General features: G+C 36.2%; 1 long non-coding RNA gene across 1 annotated transcript in view; it reads right to left on the bottom strand.

Annotated features, from left to right (window-relative positions):
* The window catches only part of LOC131489937 (uncharacterized), a 34,767-nt gene extending 9,720 nt beyond the window's left edge, over nucleotides 1–25,047 (bottom strand). The window contains exon 1 of the long non-coding RNA XR_009250836.1: nucleotides 24,797–25,047. This is a non-coding gene — a long non-coding RNA (uncharacterized LOC131489937). The remainder of the gene's footprint in view (nucleotides 1–24,796) is intronic.
* Between the last annotated feature and the right edge of the window lie 620 nt (nucleotides 25,048–25,667).

Genomic DNA, 25,667 nt, shown 5'->3' with positions numbered 1-25,667 from the left:
GAAATGATTAAAGTGGTGCATATATATGAAAATGAGACCTAAGAATAAAAAAAAGTCGCCGCTCCCAAAAACTAAAGAAAAAGAACAAAAATCTGAACAGAGAAAAAATATTGTCACAAAAAAATCTAAAAAGAAAAATGAATGGTTCTTATACTGTTATTTATTAAATGCTTACTATTTGCCAGGCCCTGAGCTAAGGAATTTAACTGTATTTCTCAAACCAACCAATTTATAGATATCAAATTAAGGCTTAGGAAGGCAAGTAACAAGTCTAGTAAGTATCAGATCTGTGTGTATATGTTTACTGCCCAGAATACAGACTATAATGTGGCAAGAGGTTTTTTAACATAAGTACAAGAATTTTCATAGAGACACCAGAGTAAACTGCACCAAAACTGCAACTCTAAATTATTAAGTTTCCACATTCTCTATGCATGGCTGACTTGTTGGCACTCACTGAGAACTCAGTAAGTGTTTAATAAATAAAAGAGTAAAGTTTTGTATCCAAATGGATGCTTAATTTAGAGTAGTCTTCTGTAGTCTTAGAAAACTCATTTGTGTATTTCAAGTATTATGGTACGGCTTATTTCCCAATTCCCAACCCACACAGTTTCTTCACAATTTGCGTAAAAAAAAAAAAAAAGATTTTTTTTTCTTTGCATTTCTAAATTGGGACATTCTCCTCCTCTTCGATTAGTGGATGGGATTTTTGAAGATGATCAAAACGCATTCAAGGCCAGACCTAGAAAATAGAGAGTGTGAGCATGCTGGGCACAACAATGGTGACATGACTGTGAAGTCACACAACAGATCAGATAAGTGAATTCAGATAAAAGAGGTGTAGCAAATACTCCTGTGCTGTTGTGCACATCGCTCTTACTCCACTCAGTTGTTTGGTAGATTTGATTGATGCAAAAACCATGCCATAGAAAGAGTGCAGTTGACCTCCATCTTTGTTTTCTATCCCTTTGGAGGAATTGCATAGTCAACACCGTGTACAACCACTGGCAGGATCTGTCTCAAGATTCTACTTTCATTTGACAGTGTAAGTGATGACACTTTGCATTTTGTAGAGTGAGTTATCACTTTGGCATATTTTGCAGTTAGTTAACCTCACAGGGCCTCAAAGATGTAGTTGCTGGTATTTTCACTTCCTTTTTTTCTCCTAAGCATTGCAAGGACATTTCCCTCACATAGGGTTTCTGCCACATCATTCTAACCTAAGCAAGCAAGTAGTTCTCTCTGGGTTTTCCATTTTTTGTGAACTCTACTCACTTTTATCCCCTATTTGTGTTGTTTTCAACTTGATTTTAAATTTTAAATACTAAGGGACACCTGCATGGCTCAGTCGGTTAAGCATCTGACTTCGACTCAGGTCGTGATCTCACTGCTGGTGAGTTTGAGCCCTGCGTTGGGCTCTGTGCTGACACCTCAGAGCCTGAAGCCTGCTTCAGATTCTGTGTCTCCCTCTCTCTCTGTCCCTTCCCCATTCGTGCTCTGACTCTCTGTCTGTCTCTCTCTCTCTCAAAAATAAATAAACATTAAAAAAATTAAAGTTTAAATATTAAATCATGCCTATTCAGAAAAGCCTCTTTCTCCACATGAAAATCAACACACGTCACAATACCGCCATTCCAGAAGCAATGAGACAAAAGTAGACTAATATGGCTACATAATTTGAAAATAAAAATCTTCACATAGCAATACACATCATAAGCAAAGTCAAAAGATAGATGACAGACTGGTAAAATCATGTGACAACTTTATATGACATTGTGCGTTACAATATTTTACACTGGTACAATGATTTATGGTTTGAACATAATTACATAATTGCCATTCGAATTCATGTCTTTTGACCCTCAACTAACAGAGGACTCTGGAAGACAATGTTTTGTATTAGGTAGAGCACAAAATTTGGAGTTAGACACCCCTAATTCAAGTGTCAACTCTGTGTGATGTAAAGTAAACCAATTAATGTTTCAGTGCCTCAGTTTCGGTACTTGTGAAATGAAGCCATCACTACCCGCTTCTTATATTTTAATATAATGTAGGTGGTATCACTTACATGTGGAATGTCAAGAAAAAAAAAAGGTCAAACTCACGTAAAAAAAAGAGTCGAAAAGTGATTGCCAGGAGCTGTAGGTGGAGGGAATAGAGAAAAGTGAATAGAAAAGGCTACACACTTTCAGCTAAAAGATGAATAAAATCTGAGGCTCTAATGTTAAAACATGGTGACTATAGTTAATAACGCTGTAGTGTATAATTGAAATTTGGTAAGAGAGTAACCTTAAATGTTCTCAGCAAAATCCAAAACAAAAGAAAAAAGTAATTATGTGAGGTGATGAATGTGTTGATTAACTCAGTGAGGGAAATCCTGACACAATGTCTACATATATCAAGTCATCACATTGTGCACTTGGATGTCTTACAATTTTATTTGTCATTTATACCTCAATAAAGTTGGGAAAGTCAAATAAATAAATAAATAAATAAATAAATAAATAAATAAATAAATTTAAGCATCAGAAAGAATGATAACAGTGGGAGCTTTAAAAATATCAAAGATGTTGGGGCGCCTGGGTGGCGCAGTCGGTTAAGCGTCCGACTTCAGCCAGGTCACGATCTCGCGGTCCGTGAGTTCGAGCCCCGCGTCAGGCTCTGGGCTGATGGCTCGGAGCCTGGAGCCTGTTTCCGATTCTGTGTCTCCCTCTCTCTCTGCCCCTCCCCCGTTCATGCTCTGTCTCTCTCTGTCCCAAAAATAAATAAAAAATGTTGAAAAAAAAAATTAAAAAAAAAAAATATCAAAGATGTTAATTATTTTAACATAAGTTATGAGTTATTATTTTTGCTATTAGTGATAGTAGTGAAACTAACTGTCCAGTCCTAGAAATTGCCGAGATCCTGTCATGACTCTGGTGATTGATAAAGACATCTAGTTGCAGGGGTTTTTGGCTGTATTTGTGTGACCATGTGACAAAATTTATTCATATTCTATTTGTTTCCCTGGGAAAATAAATACAGTCCCATGGTGAAATCCCATTGGTACTTTCTCTTGTGTCATTTGGAATATAAAGCAGATAGTATCACTCACTAAAGACATACAAACTAAAAGCAGAATCAAGTTGACTGCTAAATGAAGGGGAATTTAAAGAAGCCATTTGCAGATTTCATTCACTCTCAATTCCTATTTGGCAGCTGCGTTTTGAGAAGGATTATAGATCATACCAACCATGCTTAAGAGCAAGAAATATCATCTATCAGTACTTGGCTCCACCAAGAGGGAAAAATAATTTCATGGTAATGTCAGAAGTTTCAGGCCCTGTACATAGATTACCCCCACAATACCCCCAGAACAGTAGCCTAGCAGGAAAGTCATATGTTGAAATCAGAACCCCCCAGTAACTCACAATGTGACAGTGTTTGGAGACAAGTTCTTTGCAGAGATAATTAAGCTAACATGAGGTCACCAGGATGGTTTCTAACCCAATTTAACTGGTGTCCTTATAAGAATAGTATTTAGACAAAGATATACAGACAGAAGGAAGATGATGGTGTGAAGACACAAAGACAAGACGGCCGTCTACAAACCCAGGAGAGAGGCCTGAAGAGTCCTTATTTCATGGCTCTCAGAAGGAACTAAACCTTCCCGACACGTTGATCTCAGACTTCTGGCCTCCACGGCGGTGAAAAAGTAGATGCGTGTCGTTTAAGCCATCCAGTCTGTGGTGCTTACAGCAGCCCTCGCAAACGCCTACGAGGGCTGAAACACATCTTTGTCCAAATGGCATTTCCTAACCACCATGATTAATGCCTGGAACTTTGGGGCAGCACTCCCATGAAAGACACAGCTATATGTTCTTGTAGGAGTAACAAGGTATGGGAAAATTATGTAATCGTAAAGGGTAGATGCAGATGTAGAAACACAAGAAGAAACCAGTTAGTGACAAAACCACATGTTAGGAACATTTTCTACTCGTGCAGCTATATATTTTCCTGGAAACTTCAGGAGATTTTGCTACCTTCGCACTAAAAAATAGAGTTTAGTTACTGTGTGTATCAAAAGAAGCATTCCATTTCATGACATTTCGAAACAAAGTTCAGCATATTGTAACTAAAATTAAATGGTACAAATACATATTTACTTCTATAATTGCCCTTAAATGTATTATTTATTTCAGAAGCTTTCAGTTAAAATTGGAGTGAGTCACCTAAAATATAGAATAGAATGGACTATAGTTGTATGTCTTTCCCCAGTGAAAGAATATGTATTAAGGAAAAGCAGTTGTTTGATGGTGTGTCGGGCACGACCAGATCTATTTGTATTCTGCCCTTTGAAATAGTCCTTGTATATACATATTTTTTATGCCATACAGCTCAAGGGCTGGTGATTATCGCTTTAAAGGAACTGCTAACCATTTCAGGAAATTGTTGAATATAATATCTGAGAATGATTTCAGAGTGTGAAAACATTTTATACACTTTGAAATCAAATGCATTCGGCTAGAAGGGACTAGTTTATGTTACTGGCTCAATTTTGCATGTTTTTAACACTTGAGAGTTAGATGGTTTAATCTTTGGTTCCTTTGATAAGGTGTAGGTGCAATTACATTGATACACCTCAGTAAGCACCCTCCCTTAACATAATATGGGTTTTCAAGTTTGCCTCATGACACGACATTTTCTGCTGGTGGCAAAATAGTAAGCAAATTAATGGGTCTTTCTCTATGGATTTTTTCTGCTTCCAGTCACACCTAGAGTTAACGAACACAAAAAGTTCAGAGTTGATCCAAAAAGAAAAGGGAAACAGTAAAATTGCAAGCAAAAATCTCTAACAAACTTGGGCTTGAAGCCAGTTCTAGAGTAACACCCTAATTAGTTTCTTTTGCTGACAAGGGAAAATGGGAATAAGAGAAAAACAGACACGCACAGCCATTAGCGTGGGGTCACAACTTCTGTAGACTGGCACCATAGTGACTTGGTGGACCTCATCACATCCCTATGAGATGACCTTGGGTCTAGACCCTATTTGCCTGTAAATTATATTATTTAAAACTACATAGTTCCAAAGGTACATGGGAAATCTCCATACCTTCCTGAAATGTTGCTGTGAACCTAAAACTGGTCTAAAAAGTTAAGTCTTAACAACTTTTGTTTTAGATACACAGTTCCACTTTGCAAACGTCAGTTAAGAGAATGAAAAGACAAGCCATAGCCTGGAAGAAAATGTTTACAAAATACACATATGATAAAGGACTAGTATCCAAACTATACAAAGAATTCTTAGAAACCAACAATAGGAAAACGAACAACCCGATTTATAAGTGAACAAAAGATTTGAACAGACACCTTACCAAAGCAAATATACAGATGGCAAATAAGCATATTAAAAGATCCTCCATATCCTGTATCTTTAGGAAATTGGATATTAAAACAGTAATAAAATACTACGACACATCTATTAGAATAGCTAACACCTGAAGTCTTGATAATACCAAATGGTGATAGGGACAGGGAACAACAGCAACTTGCATTCATTGCTCCTGGGAAAGAAAAACATGAAACAGCCACTTTGGAAGACCGATTGATGCTTTCTTAGGGAAACAAACATCATCTTACCTATAACCCAGCAGCTGTGCTACTTGGTATTTACCCACATTGGTTGAAAACTTATGTCCGTGCAAAAACCACACTGATATTTTACAGCCATTTTATTCATATTTTACCAAAATTTGAAAGCAACCAGGATGTCCTTCAACAGGTAAACGGGTAAACGAGCTGTGGTGCATCCAGGTAACAGGATATTGTTTAGCAGCAAAAAGAAATGAGCTATGAAAAAAACACACAGGAACAGTAAATGCACACAACTAAATGAAAGAGGCCAATCGGAAAGGCTACGTACTAAACGATTCCAGATATATGACGTTCTGGAAAAGGTACAACGATGGAAACAGTCAGAAAAAAACAAATCAGTTGGTTTTCAGGGATTCAGGGAGAGAGAGAGAGAGGTATTAATACATTGAAAACGGGGAGTTTTTAGGACAGTGAAACTACTCTGTGAGTTTGGACACATGTCATGGTGCATTTGTAAAAACTTACAAAATGCACAACACAAAAAGTGAATCCTAATGTAAACTGTGGACATACTAAGGTGTCAATATCGGCCCTTCAGTTGTCACAAATATGTTACACTAATGCAAGATGTTAATAATAGGAAACTGTACTAGGGTGTGGGGGAGAGGGGGTCTGTGGACACTCTCTTTACTTTCTGTTTAATTTCTCTGTAAATATAAAACTTCTCAAAAAATAAAGTCTATTGATTTTTAAAAAGTACACAATATTATACCACACTGAAAGAAATACTTCCCAAGATTGGGACTAAAAGCAAAGGTCATGTTCTTTGTGGGAATCAAGTAATGACAAGTGGGTTGTGTGCCTGAATTCTACCCGCTTTTATTTAGTGGGCCTCAGCCATTATGGCATTCAGAAATGAAGGAAATAGATCTTGTTTTCCAGCCATTTTCACGAGTTCCAGTATCTCCATTTCAACACCATTAGAGAACCATGGGAAAAACCTCTTCTAATAAAATACATACACAAAGATACAATGTTATCAGTTGTGCTTCATGCTTTATGAGCAATGACCAAAGGGAAAAAATAATTTTACATTCACTCCTACATAATACTTACTCATTTGGACATTTATGAAGTTTTAGGCACCGAGGATGCACGCGTATGTCCCATGTCCTTAGGAAACTTACCGTATGCACTGTTACCATCTTTTTTTTCTTTTCTGTGACTTCTTTTTCTCATATTGTCTTTAGCAAAATTTAAATTCAGTTAAACTCAAAAAGGACTACTTAAGCATCTACTATATACAAGACCCTACCCTGGACATTTGAAGTGATAGAAAAGCATACAAATATATCTTTATATTCAAGTAGACTACAAGTGTGCAGGAAGACAAAGATATCATCTAAAGTATAATAAATAATGCTAAGTTCCCCCACTTACCGTTTAGGGGTAAACCAAGTGCTATGATAGTAAACGTGTGTATGGATTGCATGAATAATGAGTGAGAAGGAGTCACTGAGTAGATGGCATAGAAACTGGGCAAAATGTTTTAATAGCTAATAAAGGGTAGGTAATTTCAGGGAGTGAGAAGGAAATGATTAATGGGACAAACTTTATTTTGTTTATTTTTTTGTTTATTATTTATTATTCTTTAAATGCATAAGAATTTGCATCTTTATTTAGAGTTAAGCATGGACCGCATTATTATTATTATTATTATTATTATTATTAATTATTATTAATTATTATTATTAATTTTGTTCTTGGCTCTGTTTGGGGGTTACAGATATGCCAGCATCACATATAAGACTGAGAAAATTTTACCTTTTTTGTCATCTAGAGAAGTAAATAACATTGGAATTAATTTTACTTGAAAGTTTGGTAGAAACTTCCCTTTAAGATAACTGAGTCATTTTTCATAACTACACATCAAACTTGGAATACTTTTTAAATATCTTCTGAGTTTTATTTACATTCTTAGGATTTATTTTCATGTTTTTATTTGGTCAGTGGAACTTATCTACCCTCATGGCTTTTTCCTTTCAAAAAATTTATTTAAAACTCTACAATTTCTTAGGGCACCTGGGTGGGTCAGTCGGTTAAGCGTCTGACTTCTGTTCAGGTCATGATCTCATGGGTCGTGGGTTTGAGCCCTGCGTTGGACTCTGTGCTGACAGAGCAGGCAAGAGGCAGGAGCCTGCTTCAGATTCTGTGTCTCCTCTCTCTGCCCCTCCCCTGCTGGCACTCAGCATCTCTCTCTCTCTCTCTCTCTCTCTCAAAAATAAATAAATATTTTTTTAAAATTTTGAAAAGCTCTACAATTTCTTCTCGGTATCAGTTTGATCACATTCCACAGTTGTTCCTTTTATTTGAGAAGAGAATGGGGGGAGAGGTAGAGGGAGAGAGAAAGAGAGAAAATCCCAAGCAGGCTTCACATTCAGCTGGGGGCCCAATGTGGGGCTCAGTCCTACCACCCTGAGATAATGACTTACGCTGAAATCATGAGTTGGATGTTCAACCTACTGAGCCACCCAGATACCCCATCCATAGTTCTTAACTTGTAGTCTTATCACTGTATAGCTCAGAGTTTTGAATCTGAAAAACTCTATGAAACCGTATTTTTAAAAATGCATTTAAATTTAATGCATAGGCTTTTTTAAAAATTATTTATTTGTTGATTTTAAACTGAGTTTAAGTAGTCAGAGAGTAATGATTGTGTCATTTTTTCTTGAGAACTTAATCAGGTCTTTATGACTTAACACAGGGCCAATTTCTGTGATTGTTCATCTTTTTTTTTTTTTTAATAATATGCAATCTCTCTCGATTATTTGTTCTCATGAATGCTCAAGCTTCTTAATCAAAGGATTCGAATCCACGGTATCCTTACCTAAAAGTCTTCTCTACTTGGTCTATCCAGTGACCAGAGAATACTTTAAGTTTCCCAATTTGATCATTTTGTTTTCATGTTCTCCTATTTCCATCAGTTTCTATTTCAGATTTTTCAAACTTATAATGTGTGTAAACATTCATGACTCTTGTACTTTCCGGTTGGATTTTATATTCTGTCAATATGAAATATCTCTCTGGATTCCTTTTTAATGCTGTTAATATCAAAGTCTATGTTGTGAAATAACATTAGCAATTCTGTGATTTTTAAGTATTTACCAGAAATTAGTTTTTTTTTTCCTTCTCTTTCTCTTTTTCTCTTTCTTGCTCTCTCACTCTTCTTTCTCCTTTTATAAAATAATAAAATCTGTGGCAGATACCAAATCGTGCTAAAGGGAAAATGAAATATTAACTAGTTTCCTTTTTTAAATTTTAACCAAAATGTCTTTTCTATCTTAAATTTATTTAAAATATTCCTCTGGAAATCTAGATCATGACTCTATATCATACTTTATCCAAGCATTATAATTCAGAGTGGTTGAAGCTCTGAATCAAAGCTGCCTTCTAAACTAAAGATCATTTAACAGAAAATTTTCTAAATTATCTTATACTTTTTCAATCCTGATCAAATTTCAATCCAAATTTGTAAATTCTCTCCTCTCCTCTGTAGAAAACAGGCATTTCATTTTTAATATTACATACATGAAAGGAAGCATGTACAGAACGGGAGAAACTGGATCATTTTGAAGGTTCAAGCTTTATTTTTAAAAATAAGGAGAGAAGAAGGAAAATGTCAGACAATAGGGGAAAGCCCATAAACCGCTGACAGATTCAGCCCGCTGATGCTTGTTTCCTCTCTCAAGAGGGTTTGCTGCCCCCTGTCGTTATTTGCAGAAATAGGATGTCAGAAAAAGATTAAAAAGGCAAAACTTTTTTTTTTTTTCAACAACGTCAACAAACAGCAAGCATCTGTAAACAAAGGTCTTAAATGTCAAAAAAAAAAAAAAAAAGGCAAATGTATAAGGGCTTGGCTTTCAAATATTTTGGAGGACAATTTATGTGGTGTGTAAAATAACCTTTGTAGAGGGATCTGTGAGATTCTAAAGCTGCCTCATCCCTGGTCTCTATGGAGAAAATGGTGACTAAGGATCCCACCATGCGAGCTGTCAGCTTTATGTTATCTGATCGCACCCACTGATAGGTCTCCCTAATGATGACAAGCATCTGTACAGTCTGCACAAATTAGACTGTATGACATGAACTCCGTACAAAACTGCACAGGAAAAGCACTCCATGTTGAAAGATGATTAAACAGCTTTACAGGAGATACAAAGAGCACTACAGGAAATAAGAGAAACAGTAGATAAAAGTTGAAGTTGATGGCAAAAGCAGGATTTGGCACAAAAAAGAGGTAAGAACACCATAGAGAAAACAAAATTAAAAAAAAAAAAAAAAAAAGCTCACTACAAGAGTTCACATGTTGAATAAGCAACAGATCCCCAGCGAAGGCTATTGCTACATCCTGAAAGGAATCCCAGGACAATTTGAGGCCTCTTGGAGATCATTCCCAGTATATATATATACTCCCCAGTTTATCTTTACAACAAACCCATATTGCCTAATGGGCCTTAACTATACTTCTCTTCTTCCATGTGAAATGAAAGGTATTATTTTATATAAGCTACTTTAAATCTACAAATGTGGCAGTGATTAGTATATGTGGTAAGTCCTTAAATATGATAATGAAAGATGATCTGGTCCCATTTTCAATTCTTACGACATAGAATTCTATAACTTAGGCAAACTACCTTTTTCCAAACTTTATTTTCTTAATTTTTCTCTGCTTTATTGAAGTGTAATTGCTAAGAATTGTCTATATTTAAGGCGTAGAATGTAATGAGCTAACACATGCATGCATTGTGAGATGATTACCATAATCAATTTAATGAACACATTCGCCTTTTCACAGTTACCTTTTTTTGTGTGTGAGATGAGAACACTTAAGATCTACACGCAGCAAATTGCAAGTGTACAATACAATATTGTTAACTATAGCCACAACGCTATATATGAGATCCCCAGAACTTATTCATCTTATAACTAAAAGTGTGTACCTTTCGACCAACATCTCTGCGTTTCCCCGACCACCAGCCCCCAGCCACCACCATCCCACCCCCACTTTCGATGAGTTTGACTTTTTAGATTCCATGTGCAGTATTTGTCTTTCTGTGTCTGGCTTCTTTCAATTAGCATGATGTTCTCCAGGTTCATCCATGTTTTCCCAAATGGCAGAATCTCCTTCTTTTTTATGATAGAATAATAATCCTTTGTGTATATGCCACATATGTATATATATATATGGGTGTATACACACAAACACGCACACACACATAGATATATATCACCTTTTTTTCATCCATTCGTCTGTCAGTGGACATTTGGGTTGTTTTCATACCTTGGCACTAGTCAGTAATGCTGCAGTGATGCTGCAGTGAATGTGGGGGTGTAGATGTCTCTTCAACACACTGATTTCATTTCCTTCAGATAAATACCCAGAAGTGGAAATTGCTAGATCATATGGTGGTTCTATTTTTAATTTTTTCGTGGAACTTCTATAGTGTTTTCCATAATGGCTGTACAAATTTACATTCCCACCAACACTATACTAGGATTCTTTTTCATTCACATCTTTGTCAGTATCTCTCTCTTTTTTTTAATAATAACCATTCTAACAGCAGTGAGGTGATACCTCATCATGGTTTGAAGGTGGATTGTCCTGATGATAGTAATGTTGAGCATATTTTCATATGCTTGTTGGCCATTTGTATGTCTTTGGGAAAATGTCCAAAGCAATTAATAAATAAGAAAAGTAGGCCAAGTAATGATCAAGATAAGGACCTTTTATGGATCATGCTTACTTTGTGCGCTCCTGAGATTCAAAAAGACAAGACAAGACAAGAAAAGAAAAGAAAAGAAAAGAAAAAAAGAAACAAAGAATTAGAAACATTATTCTTCTGGAACAGAATGGTCCATACATATGCACATAATTGGTGTTCTAGAGAATACACTTTTTAATGGAAGATATGAAAAATTTAATGGAAAATTATCTTCAGATACATAACATGAAAAATAAGCTTTCTGAAATAAAGTGTTGAATTTTCATATTAAAAGAGGAAAAAGTGATAAAGAATTACTAATTGCAGAACACATACTTACTGTAGTGGAGTCAGAAAAATATAATTTTTACAAGAAGGAAAAATCAGGTACCTTAGAGTGTTCCACTGAACCTCCAATGTCAGCAGAGTTTTAAGGAAAAGAAAATGCAAAAAGAATTTTTATTCCTTTTTTTTTTCCTAAAAGTATTAAGGAAATAGATATTCATTTTCAAGAACATACAACGCAGGAACATAGGACCCATGAGCTCTTCTTGAAAGGAAAAACGCATTTGAAGGTGAAATCCAGTCAACTCAGAGCAAATATAGAACAAAGAACTCAGGAAGGGAATCAGTAGTAAATGGATTGGGGATGAGCATCAAATTGATTTACACGTAAAACTGTAACTAAACAACTCTGGGAACTCTGGTTACAAAGCAGAATGTGGAAATTATAAACCTTATTAAAATAAAAAATATAACAAAATCAATAGTTTAGGAGAATGGATGTAGGAGTAAGTGTAAGTACATTGATTTCCTCATTTTTCATAATACGGAGTCAGTAGACATGTCTAATTTTAATGGTGGTTAATGGACTGTAATCTCATGCAGTGTTAGTCATAGTCTTTGTTTTTAACCTGAGAGGAGCCCCTCAGGACATAATATATCATGAAAGCGTTTTCCTGAATTTCACCTATATCTACAGATCCATGTTATTTAAAATTGTATGCATGGAAGTTTATACCACAGTTAAATTTAGAAAATTTAGAAAAGGGAAAAGTTAATATCCATTCTAGAAAGAAAAATAACATTATTATTCATTCCAAAGAAAAGCACACACAGAAAAGGAAGACTCTCGGGGCTTCTAGGAAACTATTCCCCTTTTTTAATAAAGTTCATTTTCGTCAAAAGGCAATCATTGCTGAATCATCACCTTTTAGGAAAGAAATGCAATCTGTGGCATTAACCCCTGGGTAATGATGGGTTCAACTGTTATTGATAGGTGAGCTTTATATGATTAACATAAATCATTGTCTTCTTGACATTTTGCTGTACAATCCTAAGTGACACCAATATGAACAGTTTACTGCTCAACAATAAAGTTTTGTAGTAAAATACAAACCTAATTGACACATTCTTTTTACTAATCTGTTACTGCTGGAGACTAAAACTTTAATAAATATTTCTATGATGATATGAATATAGTTTTAGTGAACACAAGCATCTTTAGGAATTTTCTTTACTAGGGGAAGGTTTCATCGCATGACTGTGTCATGGCATTGACTCTAGACAACCACATTCCTGCCTGTAGACCTGGGAGAAAAACATGAAATGCTAATTGCTTTGCTCAGCAATTTGACTTGCAGCCTGGGAAATGCAGACTACCTCTGGACACATTGACCCCTAAAATTCTCATCCATTTTCCCTGATTTCTTTTTTGTCTTTAGCTTTCTCCAACATTCTATATTCAATTTAGTTATTTATTGTCTGTCTCCTCCAGCAGTATATAGGTGTGTATGTGTATGTATACACATCCCATCATATAAATATATATATATGATGGAAAGACTTTAGTTTTGTTCACTGCAATGCTCCCAGATCCTAGAAATCTGACAGAGACATATTTGGAGCTCACTAGATATTTGTTGAATAAACAAATTGAATGCATGAATATGCAAGCTATAACCATAAGTTATCTTCCATAAAGTATATTTTAGAATGAGGCCATTATTTCCAGAAGGAAATGTTGCTTTAGCCACATTACATTAAGAATATAATGAAAATTTTTTCCTGAAAGCACTTATTAAAAACTAAACCTGTGGTCTTTTTTGATTCTGATATTGATATAATTGTCCCTAAATCCTATTAAGTAGTCACATCTTCAGTGCAGACAGACTCATGTTCAAATCCCAGTAATTCAATTTACTAAAACTGTAAATTTACTGGCCATGTAGACTGCATAGTGGATATGTAGAATTTGGAAAATTACCTAGTCTTGCTAAAAACTCATTTCTAAATTGTAAAATAGAGCATGTAGAGACATCTAGTGTTTATCCTTGCCAGATTTTCTTTTGTTTTGGTAGTAGATTATTTTTTCCACTCCTAAAATAGAGCAGGACCATTTAGCTCATCCTTACCAATTGGTTATAAACATAAGCTATTTTGGCAACTAAGGAGTTCCCCTGTTTAAGATAGTGTAGCACGAGATAGCAAAGTCTCCCATGGTCAGGGCCCCTGAGTCATGTATGGCAGAGCTTTTTACCCTCTGACTCAAACTGGACATGTACTATAAGCAAGAGATAAAAATCTGTGTAGTAAGCCAGTGGGAGTTGGATTTAATTTGTTATTGAGATATAATAAAAATCTTAAATAATATATGAGAATGATATTTACCTCATAAGAGTATTAAGTAATACATAAATGTCTATTTTAATGTCTATTTACTTTTGAGAGAGAGAGAGAGAGAGAGCGAGCACGAGTGGGGGAGGGGAAGAGACAGAGGGAAACACAGAATCTGAAGCAGGCTCCAGGCTCTGAGCTGTCAGCACAGAGCCTGATGCAGGGCTCGAACTCAAGAACGGTGAAATCATGACCTGAGCCGAAGTCAGGCATTTAACTGACAGAGCCACCCAGGAGCCCCTTATGTAATACATTTGAAACAATAGGCTTGGTGCCTGTACAACTTTTAAAAGTCTGTGATTTATATTATTATTATTATTATTATTATTATTAATTACCTTTACTGCTATTATTTCCTCTTTATTCACTTAATCATTTTCAAGTAATCTCAAGAAGATATAGGAAGAGGGAACAAATGAGATTAAATGAGTAAAAGAAATTTTAAAAACAGAACATGGAAATTAAACCGGTTCTAACATTCATAATGACAAAGATGATATGCGGAAGTTAACTGCCATCTCCAAAATATTCGCTTAAATTTCATTACTTTAGACAAAGCTTCAAAAACGTTAATTGTGAGAAAGAAGTAGGAATAAACGATATATGAAAATATTTTAATTCAAAGAAAAACTCGATTATCAGTTTAAAGCAGCTACATGGAAATGAAAAACCTACACGCCCTTCCCTCACCAATGCATATAATACAGGTTAGAAATAAAAATACATTATTCAGTTTTGTAGAAATAGACAAGCTTATTCTAAAATCTGTATGAAAATGCACAAACTTTAGAATGATTAAAACAATCTTGAAATGGAAGAATGAAGTGATGGGAATCCCTGCACTCAATATTGTGGTTTACAATATAGGTACATTAGTCAAAATGGCAAAGGAATATTTGGCAAAGGGATAGATACAAAGATCAACGAAACAATAACAGGATATAAAATCGAGACTAGATCCACATTAATGTGCTCGTATGATTTTTGACAAAAATGCAAAAGCAGTTCAATGAGCAAGAAAAGTCTTTTCAACAAATGATGCTGATATAATTGAACATTCATAGGCTAAATTAGTTAATTAACCTAAATCTCACATTTCATCTAAAAACTTACTCAAAATGAATTGTGGACTTAAAGGTAAAATGTAACAGAATAAGATTTTTAGAAAAAACATACAGGAAAAACTTCATGGTCTAGGGCTAGGCTAAAAGATCTTAGACTTGGCACCAAAAACATGATAAGAAAGAAAAAGAAAAACATAAGCTGTACCTTTTTAAATATTTATTTAAAATCCAGTTAGTTAACATACAATGTACTATTAGGTTCAGGTGTACAAAACAATGATTCAATACTTCCATGTGTCATCCGGTGCTCATCACAAGTTCATTCCTTACTCTCCATCACCTATTTAATCAGTCCCCTGCCCACCTCCCCTCTGGCAACCATCATTTTGTTCTCTATAATAAGATTCTGTCTCTTGGTTTGCCTCTCTCTTTTGTTTTTCCCTTTGCTCTTTTGTTTCTTAAATTCCACATATGAGTGAAATCATGTGGAATTTCTCTTCCTCTGACTTATTTTGTTCAGCATAATACTCTCTAGCTTCATCCATGTTTTTGCAAATGGCAAGATTTCATTCTTTTTAATGTGAATAATATTCCAGTGTGTGTGTGTGTGTGTGTGTGTGTGTGTGTGTGTGTATACTATCACTTCTTTAACCATTCATCAGTTGATGAATACTTGAGCTATTTCCATTGTTTGGCAATTGTAGATAATGCTGCTATAAACATCAGGGCGTATGTATCCCTTTGAATTAGTATTTTTGTGTTCTTTGGGTAAATACCCAGTTAGTGCAATTGCTGGATTAAAGGGTAATTCTATTTTTACCTTTTTGAGAAACCACCATACTGTTTTCCAGAGTGGCTACACCAGTTTGCATTCCTATCAACAGTGCAAGAAGAGTTTCCCTTTATCCTCATCCTCGCCAACACCTGTTGTTTCTTGCATTGTTGATGTTAGCCATTCTGGCAGGTATGAGGTAATGATCTCATTGTAGTTTTGATTTGCATTTCCCTGATGGTAAGTGATGATGAATATCTTTTCATGTGTCTGTTGGACATCTGTATGTTTTCTTTGGGAAAAAATGTCCATTCTTGTCTTCTACCCATTTTTAATTGGATTATTTGTTTTTTGGGTTTGAGTTTTATAAGTTCTTTATATATTTTGGATACTAATTCTTTATCAGACATCATTTCCAAATAAATATCTTCTCTCATTCTGTGGGTTGCTTTTTAGTTTTGTTGATTATTTCCTTCACTGTGCAGATTTTTATTTTGATGTAGCCCCAATAGTGTGATTTTTTGGTTTTGTTTCCCTTGCCTTAGAAGACCTATCTAGAAAAAAGCTATTATGGCTAATGTCAAGGAAATTACTGCCTGTGCTTTCTTCAAGGACTGTTATGGTTTCAGGTCTCACATTTAGGTCTCTAAGTTTTGAGTTTATTTTTGTGTGTGGTGAAAGATAATGGTCCACAGTTTGATTTTTTTTGCATGTTGCTGTCCAGTTTTCCCAACACCATTTGTTGAAGAGATTATGTTTTTCCCCATTGTATATTCTTTCCTGCTTTGTTGAAGATTAATTTACCATATATTTGTGGGTTTGTTTCTGGGTTTTCTATTCTGTTCCATTGATCTATGGATATATATGTATATATGCCAGCACAATACTGTTTTGATCACTACAGCATTGTAATACAACAATACAAGTCTGGAATTGTGAAGCCTGCAGCTTTGCTTTTCCTTTTCAAGATTGCTTTGGCTATTGAAGTGTCTTTTATGGCTCCATACATATTTTAGGATTCTTTGTTCTAGTTCCGTGACAAATGCTGTTGGTATTTTGGTAGGGATTGCATTAAATGTGTAGATTGCTTTGGGTAATATAGACATTTTGACAATATTCGTCCTTCCAATCCATGAGCATAGAATGTCTTTCCATTTCTTTGTGTCATCTTCACTTTCTTTCATCTGTGTTTTGGAGTTTTCAAAGTACAAATCTTTAATCTCTTTGGTTAGGTTTATTTCCAGGTATCTTACTGTTTCTGGTGCGATTATAAATGGAAATGATTCCTTACTTTGTCTTTCTGCTGCTTCATTATTGGTGTACAGAAATGCAACAGATTTCTACATGTTAATTTGGTGTCTGCAACGTTACTAAACTTGTTTATCAGTTCTAGCAGTATTTTAGTTGAGTCTTTTAGTCTTCGATAAATAGCATCGTGTCATCTGCAAATAGTGAAATTTTTACCTCTTCCTTGCCAGTTTGGATGCCTTTTTTTCTTTTTGTTGTCAGATGGCTGTGCTAGGACTTCCAGTACTATGTTGATTAAAAGTGGTGAGAGTACACATCCTTGTCTGGTCCCTTGCTGTAGAGGAAAAGCTCTCAGTTTTCCTGCATTTAGGATGATATTAGCTCTGGGTTTTTCATATACTGACTTTATTATGTTGAGGTATATTCCCTCCAAATCTACTTTGTCATCAGTGGATGTTGTATTTTATCAAATGCTTTCTCTGTATCTATTGAAATAATCATATGATTCTTATCCTTTCTTTTATTAATGTGGTGTATCATGTTGATTGATTTGTCCATATTGAACCACCCTTGAAACCCAGGAATAAATCCCACTTTTTCTTGGTAAATGATTGTCTTAATGTATTGTTGGATTCAGTTTGCTACTATTTTGTTGATTTTTACATCTATATTCATCAGGGATGTTGGCCTGCAGTTCTCTCTCTCCCTCTCTTTTGTGATGTTTATCTGACTTTGGTATCAGGGTAATGCTGGCCTCATAGAATAAAGTTGTAATTTTCTTTCTTTTTTTATTTTTTGGAACCATTAGAGAAGGATAGATATTAATTCTTCTTTAAATGTTTGATAGAATTTGCTGTGAAACCATCTAGTCCTGGACTTGTGTTTTTTTTTGGGAGATTTTTGATTACTGATTACATTTCTTTGCTGGTTGTTCTGTTCAAATTTTCTATTCCTGTTTCCATTTTGGTAGATAATTTCTAAGAATTTATCCATTTCTTCTAGGTTGTCCAATTTGTTGGTGTATAACTTTTCATAATGTTACCTTATAATTGTTTGTATTTCTGTGGTGTAGGTTGTTATCTCTCCTCTCTTATTTGTGATTTTATTTATGTGGGTCCTTTCTCTTTTCTTTTTGATAAGTCTGGCTAGAGGTTCATCAATTTTATTCACTTTTTCAAAGAACCAGTTCCTGGTTTCATTGATCTGTTCTATTGTTTGTTTGTTTGTTTATTCAATATCATTTATTTCTGCTCTAATATTTAAAATATCCTGCCTTCTGCTGGCTTTAGGCTTCTTCTGTCGTTCTTTTCTAGCTCCTTTATGTATAAGGTTAGGTTGTTTATTTGAGATTTTTCTTGCTTCTTCAGATAAGCCTGTATTGCTATATAATTCCCTCTTTTTTCCCCCTTTTTTAACTGCTTTTGCTGCATCCCAAAGATTTTGGACCATTGTGTTTTTATTTTCATTTGTTTCCATGCTTTTTGAAAATTTCATCTTTGATTTTCGGGTTGACCCATTCATTGTTTAGTAGCTGTTTAACCTCCATGTATTTATGGGCTTTCCAGATTTTTTCTTGTGGTTGACTTCTAGTTTCATAGCTTTGTGGTCAGAAAACTTGCATGGTATGATTTTGATCTTCTTAATTTTGTTGAAGCCTGTTCTGTGGCCTAATATGTGACCTATTCTGGAAAATGTCCCATGTGCACTTGAAATGAATGTGTATTTGCTGTTTTAGGATAGAACATTCTGTGAAGTTCATTTGGACCAGTGTGTCATTCAAAGCCATTTGTTTTCTTGTTTTTCTGTTTAGATGATCTTTCCATTGATGTAAGTGCGTGTTAAGTCCCTTACTATTACTGTGTTATTAGCAAGTAGTTCCTTTATGTTTGTTTTATGTATTTGGGACTTCCATGTTAGATGCATAAATATTTACAATTGCATCTTTTTGTTGGATTATCCCCTTTATTATTATATAGTGCCCTTCTTTGTATCTCACTACAGTCAGTTTTAAAGTCTGATTTGTCCAATATAAGTATTGGTACTCCAGCTTTCATTTAATATCCATTTGCATATTTCTCCATCTCCTCACTTTCAATCTGCAGGTGTCTTTAGCTGTAAAATAAGTGTCTTGGGGCACCTGAGTGGCTCAGTCGGTTAAGCGTCTGACTTCAGCTCAGGTCATGATTGCGTGGTTAGCAAGTTTGAGCCCCACATCAGGCTCTGTGCTGACAGCTTGGAGCCTGGAGCCTGCTTCAGATTCTTTATCTCCCTCTCTCTCTCTGCCCCTTCCCATCATGCTCTGTCTCTCTCAAAAATAAATAAACACTAAAAAAATAAGTCTCTTATAAGCAGCATATAATGGGTCTTTTTTTTTTTAATCCATTCAGACACCCTATATCTTTTGATTAGAATATTTAGTCCATTTACATCCAAGTAATTATTGACAAATATGTATATATTTCCATTTTCTCACTTGTTTTGTGGTTGTTTCCAGAGATTTTCTCTAATCCTTTCTTGTTTTTCTGTGTTTCATATTTTGCTGATTTTCTTTGGTGACATATTTGGACTTCATTCTCTGGTGGTTTTGATACATGGTTACCATTAGGTTTGTAGATAACCTTTTCTGCATAGAGCAGTCTATGTTAAGTTGATGGCTGTTTAAGTTTGAACTCATTCTTTACTTCTTTCCTCCCCATATTTAGGTATATGTTATTATATTTTATATCTTTTTTTGGAGTTCTTTGACTGATATTTTTATAGAAATATTCATTTTTACTTCTTTTGTGTTTTCTACCTTTATGCTATCACTTTTTGTCTCTCCTTTCTCTCCTTTCTTCTCAGAGTCCCCTTTAATATTTCTTGCTGGGCTAGTTTAGTGGTCACGATTCCTTTAGTTTTTGTTTATTTGGGAAACTCTGTATTTCTCCTTCTATGTCCTGAATGATAGCCTTGCTGGATGGAATATTCTTGACTGCAGATTTTTCCCATTCAGTGCTTTGAATACCTCATGCCACTGCCTTCTGGTCTGCAGAATTTCTATTGAAAAATTTCCTGCTAGCCCTATGAGTTTCGCCTTGTAAGTTACTGACTTCTTCTGTCTTGTTGCTTTTAAGATTTTTTTTTTATCACTATATTTTGCAATTTTAATTACAATATGTCTTGGTGTATGTCTGCTTTTGTTGATTTTGATGGGATTTCTATGTTCTTTCTGTTTCATCCCCCAGATTGGAGAGTTTTCAGCTATTATTTCTTCAAATAAATTTTCTGCCCCATTTTCTCTCTCTTTTTCTTCTGGGACTCCTATCCTATGAAAGTTCTTATGTCTGATGGAGTCAGTGAGTTCCCTAAGTCTTTTCTTGTTTTGCATAATTCTTCTTTCTCTTTTGTTCAGCCTCATCGTTTTCCATCACTTTGTCTTCCAGGTAGTAATTCGTTCCTCTGCTTCTTCCAGCCTGCTGTTCCTTGCATCAAAAGTGTTTCTAATCGCATTTATTGGGCTCTTCATCTTTGATTGATTCTTTTTTAACTGTTTTCTCTCTCTGGAAAGGGTCTCTCTGATGTCTTCCATTCTTTTCTCAAGTCCAGTGAGTGGGCAGGTGTATGTGCTGGTCTTCTAGGGGTGGGACCCACTGCCCTGGGACTGAGGGAAGCATGGCTGAGAAGTGCAGTTCCACAAGATCTAGGGGCTCAGTGTAAGCAAGTTAGGCCACCAGTGTCAGTGCTATGCTGCTTCCTGCAGGTGGCTCTGTGCTTATGCTGAGGGGCAGGGGAGGGAAATGCTTTGGCCAGCTCCTCTGTCCCCAGGGAGATATTTCTATGAAGGCTGCCTCTCAGGGACACACTCTGAGAAGAGCAAATAATCTCCTTGCTGTGTCCCCAGGGGCTCTTCAGATTGCTGTTTCACACTCTATGCCCCTGGGTTGTTTGCCTGCCTTCTCCCCAAGAGCAGTGCAGTGCCCTGTAGTCTTTATCCTCGCCAAGCCCACTGACTTTTAAAACTCCAGGCTTTGAGCCATGCTAGTTGCAAGAACTCACGAAATACAGCCCCTCTTGAGGCAAATGGCTATGAAGAAACATTCTCCTTTGTGCTCCTCTCTCCCACCTTTCTCTGTGACCATGGCTCCCTCCCCTTCACAGCAGCCAGGATCCTTTTCTCCCCCAAACCATGTCTCTGCACTTCCTATCTTCTTCGATGTGGCCTCTTCTCTCCTTTTAGCTGTGGAATTTGTTCTGCAAGTCTTCAGCTCAATTTCTGGGGTATTTAGGATTATTGGATAGTTATCTAGTTGCATTTGTGGGACAAGGCAAGCCTAGGGCCCTACTCTGCCGCATCTTCCTGTCTCCTGAAAGGCCCTGTCTTAAATGACAAGTGACAGACAGGACAAAATATTTTCAGACTACGTATCTGACAAAAGGCTAGTATCTAGAATATGTAAAACGTCTTAGAACTCAACAGTAAAAATAACAACATACGGTTTGAAAATAGGCAGAAGACATGAACATGCATTTTACCAAACAGGGTATACAGAAAGCAAATGAGCAAATGAGAAGGTACTCAATTACATTAGCCATCCGAGATATGCAAGTTAAAATCAGGAGACAGCCTAGAAAACTTCTAAATTAGAGACAATACCAAATGCTGATGAGGATGCAGAGAAACTGGATCCCTCATACATTACAGCTACGAGGGTACAATGGCACAGCAGCTCCGGAAGATAGTGTAGCTGTTTCTTGTAACACTAAACACACAGTTACCGTATGAGCCACGAATTGCACTCTCAGGCATATGTCATAGCAACTTTATTTGTAATAGCCCAAAACTGGAAACAACCCAATGTCCTTCAGACAAATTGGTGAGTAGTTAAACTGTGCTATATCCATACCATAGAATATTCCATATCAAGCCCCACATTGAGCTCTGCACTGACAGCATGGAGACTGCTTAGGATATTCTTTCTCTCTCTCTCTCTCTCTCTCTCTCTCTCTCTCTCTCTCTCTCCCCCTCTCTCGGCCCCTCCCCTGCTTGTGCTCTCTCCCTCTCTCAAAATAAATAAGTAAACTGAAAAACAACAGAAAATTCTAACAATTGAGCAGAAATCTGAAATAAAAAAAATATTAAAGTGTAATAGAGAATATCAAGTAAATATTAGTAAGACCAATGATTATCACTAATCTAATGTGAAAATATCAAATTACCATACAAAGTAACAGATTACTAAACAGAGTTAAAATATTCAGTTGCATCCATGGATTCTATCCATCAAATCAGAAGATTGAGAATAATGGTACTGAAACAGAAAAATTAAAAGAAGCAAATAGAAAAATAAACAATTACTAAAGAAGAACTAAGAATGGCTGGTAAGCATAATATGTGATATTTAACCTCACCTACTTAATTAAATCAGGTTTACTTTTTTTCACATTAGGTTAAAACTTAAAAAAAAGTACCCAATATTGATGAAAGTGTGGAAACTAGCTCTCTAATAAGTGGCTATGAAATAAAATCTAAAGAGTGTGCATACATTATCTTATGGAGTTAGATTTCATAGTAACATATAAAAGTCTTTGTGAAATTTGCAGTTAAAAAAAAAAAAAAAACTTTTGTGTTATATTTAACCTCTTTCCCAAACTTGTTTGACCACAGGCCCTTTTGCTAAGTAAGATATATTAACATCCTGGGGTGCCTGGGTGGCTCAGTAGGTTAAGCGACTGATGTCAGCTCAGGTCATGAACTCACGGTTTGTGGGTTTGAGCCCCGCGTGGGGCTCTGTGCTGACAGCTCAGAGCCTGGAGCCTGTTTCTGTTTCTGTGTCTCCCTTGCTCTCCCCCCCTCCCCAGCTCACACTCTCTCACTCTTTCTCAAAAATAAATATTAAAAAAATTTGAAAGAAATGTTTTTAAAAAGATATATTAACGTCCTCTAAAACAATTAATACATGCTGCCTTAGTCAATGGCTTAGTTAAGGAATGTTGTTCCACAGGTCTACTGACTCCAGAACAAGTGTTCGTTTAAAAGGAGTAATAAAAACAAGTCACTTGAAAGAGAGTGAAAGATTTTTATATTAAGATTTGTGACTCCTGATACAGACTGTGTGTGTTTCAGTGATTCCCCCTTGAATCAAAAGTCAGCATTGACTTTCAAGAATTAACAAATTAAGAAATGCTGTGCTGTAAACAGAATTCATATTCAGTCTTCAGCTTCTCTTAAAAGCAGTGTTGCTTATTTTCCAGATATGGAAATGATTCACCTGGTAACATTTTAGGATAGGCCTTAATATTTGCTAATTTTACAGGAAATTCATAGAAATTTTTCTTAATATTTTATTGTTTCTCATGGTTGTCTGCCAATTGTCATGAAAAAAGCCTCTGTCCTTGTACTATCAACCATATTATGTTAGACTCTAAAAATATACTGACTTTTAATAAGAATTTGTATATAATATCAAAGATTAATTTTTAGGTGAAGCAAATTTAGAATTATTTACTAGTTTGATCACAGAATAAATATGCTGTTAATAAGGTATGTCAATAGGAGGTGAGTTGGAAAAGGCCATTCCTTGCTAAAACAATGTCATTTTGGTCTCATCTGCACAAATAAGATAATGTGTAAATTTTACTGTTACAGAGAGCTGATCTCATCTAAATACAGAAAGCACTCCTTCTACACCTAGTCTATTTCCAGAAACCTTATCGATGTGTTTCATTCCTCAGACAGAGCTGACCCGGACTCAGTAGCCCAGGGTTGGACTTTTCCTCTCCTTTGGATGCTTGGTCTGTGGTCTGAATGTTTATGTCTCCTCTCCCAAATTCATAGGTTGAAATACTAATGCAGAAAGAAAGGGTGGGGGGGGGGGGAGGAGGGGAGGAGAGGGGAGGGAGGAAGGAAGGAAGGAAGGAAAAGGAAAAGGAAAAGGAAAAGGAAAAGGAAAAGGAAAAGGAAAAAGAAAGAAAAAGAAATCCTAAGGCTTCATGTGATGGTTTTAGGTGGAGGCCCCTTTGGGAGGAGCTGAGGTCAGGAGGGCGGAGCCTTCATGAATGGGATTAGTGCCTAATGAAAGAGGCTCCAGAGGGCTCCCTTGCCCCCTTCACTATGTGGAAGGTGTGGGCTATGAAACATGGTCACTTGACCAGGCTCCCAGTCTCCAACATCCAGCCTCCAGAACTGTGGGAAATAAATTTCTGTTGTTTCTAAGCTACCCCGTCTGGTACTTTGTTGCACACATCTCTGCTCCACCAGGATGCCCTCACAAGATAGAGAGGCTGCCCGTCCTCCCCTTCATGGACATCCTCCAGTGGCTGCTGGTGATCTTTTTCCTGCCGGTAGCCCCTTGACTGTCATTTTACCAATTTTCACTTAAGTACCACATGGGGTAAGGAGGTGGCGGCACAGAGTGGGGTTTGTGCCAGAATGTGCAGCTTTAGAGATAGCCGTGTTTACACTGCACCCTCAGTTTGAATCAGATGGGTGACTGCTTGATCTGACAATTCTAAAGTAAGATTCACTTAACTCACTATTCTCTACTCCCAGTGTAACATAGAATCTTTTCTAAGTGTGCTATTCAATTTGGAGCAGCAGTGGCTCCAGAATTTCTGTTGTGAAGGGAACTAGGGCCCATAATGTGGTTGGGAGGGATGGGTCAGGCAAGACGGAAGAGCTAAGGAATTTATCTAGACTTTTTCCCCCAGAACAGTACACTTACCTGAGGATGGAAATGGAGATCCTAAGGGAATAAAGATATCTTCAGCTTTTTGGGGGCACCAATTAGCATTCAAATGGAAACTGCCTTTCTTCTGCATTTTTTCTGCAGTAGTGACCTTCACTGCTTGCTTTTATGACTTGAAGTTCAGTTTGTTGTTGTTAAGCACCTATAATTTTGTTTTGGAATGTGGTCATTGTGTAGTTCTGCTGGCAAAGCTGAGGCTGAAAACACCTGAATCCCCTGCTTCTTGTGTTCTCAACACCCTCTCCTGTTGTATTTTCTTTGGGTTCTTTTATAAAGATGCAGAGAAAAATACAAAAAGTTTTGTCTGTCAAACCCTGAAAATACTGTCATCCTTCCACATTTGTTTACTCGGCTTGATTTTTAATCCCTGGACAGGGTAAGTAACGGTGCAGTGTTGTCAAAAGGAAGGAGAAAGAAAAGTCACCCTTTTGTCTTTTAATTGAGATATAACTGACATATAACATTGTGTAAGTGTAAGTCTTACAGCCCATGGTATTGCTTTGATACATTTATGTATTGCAAGACGCTTCCCACAGTAGCATCAGCCAGCACCTCTACTGGGTCACATCATTATCATTTCTTTTTTTGTAGTAGGAACAATTTAGATCTGACCTCTTGGCAACTTGGAGTTTACAATACAGTTATTTGGATCTACAAACACAATTGTTGTCTATAATCACTCTGCTGTGCATAGATCTTCAGGACGTATTTATCTATTAGTTCTAAGTTTGTGCACTTAAACATCTCCCCAGTTCTCCCGTCCCCCAGCCCCGGGTAACCACCATTCTATTTTCTGTTCTTACCAGTTCAGCTTTTTCAGATGCCACATATAAATGATATCAGGACT

The sequence above is a fragment of the Neofelis nebulosa genome, chromosome 11, assembly GCF_028018385.1.
Source record: "Neofelis nebulosa isolate mNeoNeb1 chromosome 11, mNeoNeb1.pri, whole genome shotgun sequence".
NCBI classification, from domain to species: Eukaryota; Metazoa; Chordata; class Mammalia; order Carnivora; family Felidae; genus Neofelis; species Neofelis nebulosa.
The sequence above is the reverse complement of the archived record's forward strand: the minus strand, read 5'-3'. Positions and strand labels throughout refer to the sequence as shown.